The 9,566-nt window shown below is 45.4% G+C and overlaps 1 protein-coding gene across 1 annotated transcript in view; it reads left to right on the top strand.

The window, feature by feature from the left end:
- Nucleotides 1–5,375: 5,375 nt before the first annotated feature.
- The window catches only part of NCMAP (non-compact myelin associated protein), a 53,072-nt gene continuing 48,881 nt past the window's right edge, over nt 5,376–9,566 (top strand). The window contains exon 1 of the mRNA XM_075603720.1: nt 5,376–5,702. The gene's annotated coding sequence lies outside the window, so the exon portion shown is untranslated. The remainder of the gene's footprint in view (nt 5,703–9,566) is intronic.

Raw genomic sequence — 9,566 nt, 5'->3', positions numbered from 1 at the left:
GCTGCCGCGCTGCGAGGGGGGGCTGCCACGCTGCGGGGTGCGTTTTTCCTGAAGATAGGAAAATTGAGCTCAACACTGGCGACGAGCGCGCTGGCCACGCGCCCCCGCGGTTCAGCCAATGTGGCCGAACCGGACACCAACAGCTTGGCAGGCGCGAGTGCAGCGCTGACACCGGGGCCGTAGCCTAAGGCTACGGTACCAGTGCGTTCTGTAGCTTGCGCACCCGGCAGGGGGAGTGACGGAGGCGCGGCCATGACATCACCTGGCAGGTTCGCCCTCATTGCCTGAACTGCAGGGGGGGGGCGTGGCCACTGTGCTCGTCGCCAGTATTGAGCTCAATTTTCCTGTCGTAGGATAAAACGAACCGCGCAGCGTGGCGGGCCCGGCCCCATTGAGGGGCGGCTCTTGTCCCCGCAGCGCCCGCCATAGTGAGCGCTGCAGAAACCAGTGGGGCCCAAGCCTTAGGCCTCGGCCAGGGTGGTGCTGAGCAGCGCTTAGAGCAAGCAAATTTGATTTTGCTGCTCGCAAGCGCGTCACGTGAGCGGTTCGCCCAATGCAACACACACACACCAACAAGACAAATACACACACACCAACAGGACAAATATACACACACACCAACAGGACAAATACACACACACCAACAGGACAAATACACACACACCAACAAGACAAATACACACACACCAACAGGACAAATATACACACACACCAACAGGACAAATATACACACACACCAACAGGACAAATACACACACACGCCAACAGAACAAATATACACACACACACCAACAGGACAAATATACACACACACCAACAGAACAAATATACACACACACCAACAGGACAAATATACACACACACCAACAGGACAAATATACACACACACCAACAGGACAAATACACACACACGCCAACAGAACAAATATACACACACACACCAACAGGACAAATATACACACACACCAACAGAACAAATATACACACACACCAACAGGACAAATATACACACACACACCAACAGGACAAATATACACACACACCAACAGGACAAATACACACACACCAACAGGACAAATATACACACACACCAACAGGACAAATACACACACACGCCAACAGGACAAATATACACACACACCAACAGGACAAATATACACACACACCAACAGGACAAATATACACACACACCAACAGGACAAATACACACACACCAACAGGACAAATATACACACACCAACAGGACAAATACACACACACACCAACATGACAAATACACACACACCAACAGGACAAATACACACACACCAACAGGACAAATATACACACGCCAACAGGACAAATACACACACGCCAACAAGACAAATACACACACCAACAGGACAAATACACACACACCAACAAGACAAATACACACACACACCAACAGGACAAATACACACACGCCAACAAGACAAATACACACACCAACAGGACAAATACACACACACCAACAAGACAAATACACACACACACCAACAGGACAAATACACACACACCAACAGGACAAATACACACACGCCAACAGGACAAATACACACACCAACAGGACAAATACACACACGCCAACAGGACAAATACACACACCAACAGGACAAATACACACACACCAACAGGACAAATATACACACACACCAACAGGACAAATATACACACACACCAACAGGACAAATATACACACACACACCAACAGGACAAATACACACACACGCCAACAGAACAAATATACACACCAACAGGACAAATACACACACCAACAGGACAAATATACATATACAGACCAACAGGACAAATACACATATACACCAACAAGACAAATATACACACACACCAAGAGGACAAATACACACACACCAACAGGACAAATATACACACACACCAACAGGACAAATACACACACACGCCAACAGAACAAATATACACACACACGCACACACACACACCAACAGGACAAATACGCACACCAACCGGACAAATATACATATACAGACCAACAGGACAAATACACATATACACCAACAAGACAAATATACACACACACCAAGAGGACAAATACACACACACCAACAGGACAAATATACACACACACCAACAGGACAAATATACACACACACCAACAGGACAAATATACATACACACCAACAGGACAAATATACACACACACCAACAGGACAAATATACACACCAACAGGACAAATATACACACACCAACAAGACAAATACACACACACCAACAGGACAAATATACACACACACCAACAGGACAAATATACACACACATACCAACAGAACAAACACACACACACGCACACACACACACCAACAGGACAAATACACACACCAACAGGACAAGTACACACACACATACACAACTAACAGGACAAATAAACACACACACCAACAGGACAAATACACATACACACACCAACAGGACAAAACAAACACACCAAGAGGACAAATACACACACACCAACAGGACAAATACACATATACACCAACAAGACAAATATACACACACACACCAAGAGGACAAATACACACACACCAACAGGACAAATATACACACGCCAACAGGACAAATATACACACACACCAACAGGACAAATACACCAACAGGACAAGTACACACACACACAACTAACAGGACAAATAAACACACACACCAACAGGACAAATACACATACACACACCAACAGGACAAAACAAACACACCAACAGGACAAATACACACAGGACAGAGACACACAGCCTCACCTCCCTCATATCCATGCTGATTCCTCCTCTGCTTGGCCACACCCCCAGGCTCCCGCCACATCCTCCTGATTGCCTACATTGCTCAGCAGCAGCCAATCAGGATAGAGGAAACTACCCTGCCCCCTAGCAACATCCCTGCTCTCTCTCTGCTCTGGGAGATCAGTGAAATCCTGGGTCCCCTTTTGAGCCTCTCCCGGAACCCCGGTACAGGGCTGTGGAACTCCGGGGCAGGGCCGTGGAACCCCGGTACAGGGCTGTGGAACCCCGGGGCAGGGCCATGGAACCCCGGTACAGGGCTGTGGAACCCTGGGGCAGGGCCGTGGAACCCCGTTACAGGGCTGTGGAACCCCGGGGCAGGGCCGTGGAACCCCGGTACAGGGCTGTGGAACCCCGGTACAGGGCTGTGGAACCCCGGGGCAGGGCCGTGGAACCCCGGTACAGGGCTGTGGAACCCTGGGGCAGGGCTGTGGAACCCCGTTACAGGGCTGTGGAACCCCGGGGCAGGGCCGTGGAACCCCGGTACAGGGCTGTGGAACCCCGGTACAGGGCCGTGGAACCCCGGTACAGGGCTGTGGAACCCCCTGGCAGGGCCGTGGAACCCCGGGGCAGGGCTGTGGAACCCCCTGGCAGGGCCATGGAACCCCGAGGCAGGGCCGTGGAACCCCCCGGGCAGGGCCGTGGAACCCCGGGGCAGGGCTGTGGAACCCCCTGGCAGGGCCATGGAACCCTGAGGCAGGGCCGATGAACCCCAGTTGGGAAACACTGTGCTAAGGGCCAGATACACAAAAACTCCGGTAAATCAGGGCAATTAATGTTAGGTTACCGAAATTAGTAAGGGTCGTTATAGTCACCGAGTTTAACGCATATCCACAAAGCTAATAATAGGCAAAAACTACGGCCGCTGTTTAACACATTAGCATAGGTTAATAACAGGTAAAATTAGGACCGTCTTGCGTTAGCTTCAAATAATATTGCCCCCGTAACTAGGGTGACCATATTTTTCCCGGGACAAACCGTAACATTTGCGCATGCACAGTCGGCGTGGGCGGTTCCCCCGTTCTAAGGCACGGCAGGCTCCTGGCGATCGCGCATGCACGGGTGGCGATTGAAAGAAACGAGACATTTACTACAAGTCCGGGATACCGGGATAAGTAACAAAAAAAACGGCACTGTCCCGGCTAAACCGGGATGTTTAGTCACCCCACCCGTAACCCGTAAAGGTCGTGTTAATCTCACCCAGACCATGAATTATGAGTTGGACAGAGATGTACTATATGAGAGAACCAAGTGACATATATGTCCCCAACACGCACTTTTAGACAACATGTGAAGCGGTACCGGAGCACACAAAAATAACACACCTGAGATACCTGAGATCTATGCAAATTTAGTTCATTTAATTACATTTGGCATATTTCCCAGGTATTTCAGGTGTGCTCCTTTTTGTGTGCAGGTGTCTCTGTACCTGTTGTATAAAGGAGCGGGTTGGGAAGTCACTTGAAACTTTACATAATTACTCTGTTGCCTTGTGTTATTTCAAGAAGGAGCACTGGGTTAACGTTAGGTCCGTCTCTTTAGTGGATATGTGTTATGATAAACTTAACGTTCATTTAGGTTAACTAGCCTTACAGAGTTTAATGCACCGTGCCCTTAATAGGCCAACAACAAAATATTTAAGCAAACAATAACCATGGTCCGGCACTCAAAAAAAATAATTATATATATATATATTGGCTGAAAGTACCCGGCGTTGCTTGGAAATTCAATGATAGTAACCTCATCCCTTATCCTCTCTTTTCAAAATTAGGGTCGAACATTTTCAAACTTTTTCACAAAACGTTGTAGTTTTTTTTTAGCAAACTCAGGAGTGAAAAAAAACCCAGACACACAAAACCGCAGAATGAGCCTCTCAGATTTAGTCCTCACATTTCTCTCTGATTAAAAAGTGTGTTCCAAAGGTGAACTTATTCCTGAATTGGGCAGAATTTCATTTAGAATTAAATTGCTTTTGACAATGTGGACGCTTAGAGCTAAAAGAACATTTCCTTTCTTTTTACTCTGTTTTTTCTATATAATGATGTCCATATGACACATTTTTTTTAATGTACCAGATTTGATATAGTTTAGAACAGTATAATTGAGGGGATACAGCATCCCGCGCCTCTCCCGCGCGTTACTCATTAACAAACCTACAGTACAATTCCGCTTTCTTTTTAAAGAAAAAAGGGGATTTCTTTTATAAAGCCTCCCCCTTCTTATCTTCACGGCATGAATGAATCCTCAATGTTTAATAAATGTCGCCCTTTTCTTTTTCAAATCGAACGCCAAATTTTAGTAACAAGCAACGCCATGAATTATACTAGGAATCTAGCAACCTACATTATTACGGTGTAGCTGCTAAACCTGGAATAATCGGTGCGGTTTGTCTCTGACTAGGTTGCGGTCGCTTGTCCACAGTCTAGAAAATAAACTAAATTTAATCTCTGAGGCTCATAAGAGTTTTACAGCGACACTGAGACATGGGCTGGGCCTGTGGTTCATGGAAATTATCCAGGGGGAGGTGGGAGTAGAATCAGCGTACTGTCCAAATAGCTACTCATTTACAGAACATACAGTGCACAGGAGCAGGAGGCGGCGGAGAGAAACTGAATAATATTACAAGAAACACTCAGAGCACCTGAATGAGAAGTGGTTGAGCCTGAAAAACAGGATCACATTGGAGTTACAACATGGCTGTATGAGGAACTCTTGTGAAAAAAGGGACAGATCATTTTGTCTAGAGATCAAGCCAGTGGGACCAGCGTCTGCACACAGGGGAAGCTCATCATGTTAAAAGAGGAAGAGGTGGTGTTGACTGGAAGAGTGGAGGTCTCTCCCTAACTTGTGAGAGGTGTGCCGACTCAGAGCAGGTAAGAATCATCGTCTAACTGGCTGGTGATGAGCTGTGATGTTTATTATTGGGGTAAGGAGGCTTATGTACACGATGTGTCTGGAAATGCCTTACAAAACCATTAGCTTTATATGGGAATGTCCAAATTATTTGGGGTCAGTCCCAATTGATCTCACCTATATATCCCTGATGTTAAGTAATCCACAATTCCGGGTAGTTCAAATAGGGTTTTATTTAGGAAATCTTGTGCCTTCCAGGAAAGATCAACTTGGGTTTTTATATCTTCTATTGAGTGACTTGATTTCCTAGTGACAGTTTTTACCGGTGTTTGGTTTGGCTGGCTGGAGAGATGATGCTGTTGAGGAGGAAGATGTGGGGTTGAGTTGAAGGAAAGAGGTCTCTCCCTATCTTTGGAGAGGTGGGGTGATCAGTCAGGCTTACAACACGTACGAATGAACTAACTGCCTGGTGTTGTGTTGTAATGCTTATCATAGGCTTGGGAGATCCATGTGCACTGTTAGGTCTTATAATTACTTATGAACCCTCATATGTCAACCTCCTGATTTCTTTGGATCTGTTAGTCCCAGTCCTGGTCTTGTTTATCCCATCCCAATAGAATATACCAAGATATAGCCCTGATCCTGAGTAGCCCATACTCTAATGAAGAGCAAAAGAGATTTTACACAAGAAATCTCCCGACTTCCATGGGTAGAATGGATCTGGTTTTATATCCCCTATTGGATGACCTGATTTCTAGGTATAGGGTTAACCAGCCTTTGGTGTTATTAAATCTCTATCGTATCATTTCCACTTAAATTAATAACCTATATAATGCAAAAGGGGCTATATAGGATGACATGATTTCTAAGGGCTAGCATTTTTACGGAGTGGTTTTATCTTGCACACATTTCTAAGTTAGGGGGTAGTTCTGGCTTTACATTTCCTGTGAGAATGGATTTTACCTCTTGGATGTTCTATGATCCTTTTCAAAAAGAGTATTTTATTGGATAAATAGTTCTGTTTTTTCCCCCCCGCTTAAGGAATATCTTCTAATCCTCACCCACCCATAAAGTTCACCTCCTTTAGTTTTAGGGAAAGCTTTGTAGAGTGGCCTCCTGATTTTTAATATTAGGATTAACCAGTCCTGATTTTATATATCCTATAACAATGAATTGCTGCTAGGGGGGAAATTAGCTGTGTAGGGTTTAAGAACATGAAAATGAAAACAGGGCTGGCTGAGTCATCCTCCAGACCCAATAGGTTGAATGATATAATTAAAAAGTTTGTTGGTGTTCTATCTCAATTGATTTCCCCTACTCAATAACCCCTACCCACCCCCGCACCCATCCCCATATCAATGGTGATACAAATAAGCAAACAAAATCGAAAAGATACAACACAAAAATCTATAGGTACTAGTTTTTAAATAAAATAAATAGTTTTCGTCACTGTAACCACTCTGGCAATATGTAAAAAAATAGAAGGGAGAGAACAGCATTCATATATAGGCACTCAGTGGAGTGGCCAACTCCAGTCCTTATGGGCCACCAACAGGCCAGGCTTTCAGGCTATCCATGCTTCAGCGCAGTTAGCTCAGTCTTCGACGATAGTCTAGAGAAGACTATAGTCTTTGACTGAGCCACCGATTCAGTCACTGAAGCAGGCATATCCTGAAATACTGGCCTGTTGGTGGCCCTTGAGGACTGGAGTTGGCCCCCCCTGCTCTACAGCGTCCTTGCAAGGAATAGAGTATCATGGGACATTGGCGGCTGCGTGTATACATTAGACGGACTGGTAATACTAGTATTCAAACCACTTACCTGAAGAAAGGCCGTTTGTGACCAATATCGTCGTATTTTGTGTGTTTGCCTGAAATAAATGGCGTTATGAGACAGATGTTCTGACCGTGATTAACTGTCAGTGTATATATATATAGGCTGTGCTCAAAAGGTGTGCAATGCAGCACACATAAGCGTGTAGGGGACCATGTCATATGGTTTTGAAGCAGAAGGTGGCACTGTGTGCTCATTTGCATGTCATTTCCCAGAATCCCTTGCTGCAGTGGAAGCACTGTGTGCTGGGCGATAATGGTGAAAGGCAGGGTTGCAGACCTGTCTAAGACATGCAAATGAGCGCACAGTAATATTTCCATTTGCTATATGCTTTACTGTGGAGTGTTTTTGCCACTTTTTTTACCCACCATAACTTAACTAAGTGTAATATATATACATATACACTTACATATATATATACACATACACATACATATATATACACATACATATATATACACATACATATACATACACATACATATACATACACATACACATACACATACATATATATATATATATATATACACATACACATACACATACACATACACACACATATATATATATATATATATATATATATATATATATATATACACACACGATTGCTGTTGTCTCGCTGCTATTTGTTTTTTTTTATAAAGCCCTATCCTGTGGATTTCCCCTATGTGCTCTGAAAGGCATTGGGAAACCATGAGATGGTCCCAGTTAATGAGAAACAGGTTGTCATCTCCGTTCTTTCAATTCGTTGTGAGGCTCCTACGGTTAAGGAGAAATAATTTGGGGTATATTGCAAATCATTACCAGCTGATACTTTGCTGGGCTACGAAGGGCATGTGTAACAGTGATTGCAGCGGCTTAACTCCTTCGCTGGGTTAAAAAAAGTAGTGCAACTGTGCCCACTTCAATTTTTGCATAATGACTGAGCCACCTGTGCTGAAGCAGGGATATCCCTAATACCTGGCCTGCTGGTGGCCCTTGAGGACTGGAGTTGCCCACCCCTGCCTTACCCAAACCCGCAGATCCAGGAAAAAGATGAGACAGTACATCTCATATTGGTGTAGGAAATAGTGTACATAGTGCACATAATACAACCAACGTTTCGGTCTCCCAAACGGAAGCTTCATCGGGGCAGTGATAATGAAGGTCTATGTGAGATGTGCTGCCTCGTCTTTTACCCCAATCAGGGGGTTTGGGTAAGGTATTACTATATTTTATGACTATGATTCGTGCACTCACCAGATTATGCCACCCATGTATTGAGGTGTGTACCCAGTGCCCACTATCTTGCCATTTGTTGTATATACTGTACATATATATGTAGTGTTGTTTGTACACGACCCCCTTGTAGATTCACACTTTGACCTCTGTGTCTCCCTAGTGCTTAAGAGATAAGATATAATAAACTTGCTTCTAGTAGATATACGCTGAATTCCTGTCTCCTGAGAGGGAGAGCAAGGGAGGATAGAGAGAGGGAGAATGGTGGAGGAGAATGGGGGGGGGGGGGGGGAGGGAGAGAGAGAATGGGGGGGGGAGAGAAAATGGGGAGTTAGAGTGGAGCGAGAGAGAGAATGGGGAGAGATTGGGGGGGGGGAGAATTGGGAGAGAGAGAGAATGGGGGAGAGAGAGAGAATGGGGAGAAAGAGAGAGAAAATGTGGGTGAGGGATCGAGAGAGAGAGAGAGAGAGAGAGAGAGGGGGAGAGAGAGGGGGAGAGAGAGGGGGAGAGAGAGGGGGAGAGAGAGGGGGAGAGAGAGAATGAATGTGGGGGAGAGAGAGAATGAGAATGTGGGGGAGAGAGAAAATGAGAATGTGGGGGAGAGAGAATGTGCGAGAGAGAAAGAGAATGTGGAGGAGAGAGAGAGAATGTGGGGGGGGGGAGAGAATGGGGAGAAAGAGAGAGAAAAATGTGGAGGGGGGAGAGAAAATGGGGAGAAAGACAGAGAGAGAATGTGGAGGGGGGAGAGAGAATGGGGAGAAAGAGAGAGAGACAGAGAGAATGTGGGGGGAGAGAATAGGGGGGGAGAGACAGAGAATGGGGGGAAA

This window comes from Ascaphus truei, chromosome 6 (assembly GCF_040206685.1).
Source record: "Ascaphus truei isolate aAscTru1 chromosome 6, aAscTru1.hap1, whole genome shotgun sequence".
Classification (NCBI taxonomy): domain Eukaryota; kingdom Metazoa; phylum Chordata; class Amphibia; order Anura; family Ascaphidae; genus Ascaphus; species Ascaphus truei.
This window is presented reverse-complemented; position numbering and strand designations above follow the sequence as displayed.